Source organism: Neomonachus schauinslandi, chromosome 9 (genome assembly GCF_002201575.2).
Source record: "Neomonachus schauinslandi chromosome 9, ASM220157v2, whole genome shotgun sequence".
NCBI classification, from domain to species: Eukaryota; Metazoa; Chordata; class Mammalia; order Carnivora; family Phocidae; genus Neomonachus; species Neomonachus schauinslandi.
In genome coordinates, this window is record NC_058411.1 from 123692864 (window position 1) to 123694543 (window position 1680).

The 1680-nt window shown below is 37.3% G+C and overlaps 1 pseudogene; it reads right to left on the minus strand.

Moving 5' to 3' along the window:
* Positions 1–824: 824 nt before the first annotated feature.
* LOC110572252 lies at positions 825–1156 on the minus strand (annotated as a pseudogene).
* Between the last annotated feature and the right edge of the window lie 524 nt (positions 1157–1680).

Here is a 1680-nt window from a genome sequence, read left to right on the forward strand (position 1 = left end):
AAACATATTTTAAGATATTCCGTAGTTTTATAATACAAAAATTGAACACTAAACAATCATATCATAAAAGGGTTATAATTTCAGGAGCAGTTTATCTAAAATCAGGCCGAAAGGTGTTTAAAGCACACACCTGAAACTTTGCAGAGATTTAATGAGATAATGCATGGGAACCATAAAAGCTAAGAAATGTTTCCAATACCATTTGGAGGCAATCAGGGAATAATAGAATTTGAAAGAACTTCAAGATTATCTGGGTCAGATCTCTGTTTTCTGCACCTAGAAAAGTTTACTTGACTTTTAGTTAGAATAAGTAGGTCTGCTCAAAGGTCAGAAATCCTTGGGATCACAGTCAGTGACTGCAAAAGGAAACCATATATACATATATAATGGAATATTATGTAACCATGAAAAAGAATGAAAGCTTGCCATTTGCAACAACATGGATAGATCTTTTTTTCTTTCTTTCTTTTTCTTTTTCTCTCTTCCTTCCTTCTTCCTCACTCTCTTCCTTCCTCTCTTACCCTCTCCCTCCCTCCCTCCCCCTTCCCTCCATTCTCTTTCTCCCTCCCTTCTTTCTCTCTCTCTCTTCCTCTTTCTTCCTTCTTTTCTTTCTTTCTTCCTTTCCAGTTTAGCTCTTTTATTTTTTAAAATTTTTTATTGTTATGTTAATCACCATACATTACATCATTAGTTTTTGATGTAGTGTTCCATGATTCATTGTTTGTGTATAACACCCAGTGCTCCATGCAGAGCGTGCCCTCTTTAATACCCATCACCAGGCTAACCCATCCTCCCACCCCCTCCCTCCCGTTTAGCTCTTTTAATCAGCCAGCCAGCTTGCTAGCAACAAGGGACAGTTTCTGTTGAGGAGGTCCTATGAAGCAGGAATGTGGTCACCAGTGACCTTTGTCTTATCTAGAGCTGCAGTAAAAAGTTGCTTGTTCATTTTTGCTTTAGCCTAGTTGTAATTCCCGGAATCAAAATAGTTTTGCCTGTTCTGCAATTGTCTTCTTAAGAAATCTGAACCTCCAGGCTTTTGCCCAGATGGGGATTTTGCTTTTAATTTTGCTTCTTCAGCTTTCTCTGGACTAGTCACTTTATCTTCTGTTTCCTTCTGCTTCTCCACGGAGGCTGCCTCAGGGACTTCTGTGGACATACAGCTCCTTCTTACCCCACTTCTCTGGCTCTGCCAACATGGATGGATCTTGAAGTCTTTATTAAATAGGTCAGGCCGATAAAGACAAATATTCTATGATCTCACTTGTATGTGAAATCTAAAACAAAGCAAAAAAAAGAAACAAAACCTAAAAGCAAACTACTAGATGCAGAGAACAGACTGGGGGTTGCCAGAGGTGGATGGTGTGGCGTGAGTGAAATGGGTGAAGGTGGCCAAAAGATACCAACTTCCTCTTATAAAATAAGTCATGGGGGTGTAATGTACAGCATGGTGACTATAGTTAATAATACTGCATTGTATATTTGAAAATTGCTAATAGAGTAGATCTTAAAAATTCTCATCACAGGAAAAAAAATTTGTAACGCTGTGTGGTAATGGATGTTAACTAGACTTATTGTGGTGATCATTTTGTAATGTATACAAATATTGAATTATTATATTACACCTGAAATGAATATAATGTTATATGTCAATTATACCTCAATTAAAATAAATCCCAATTC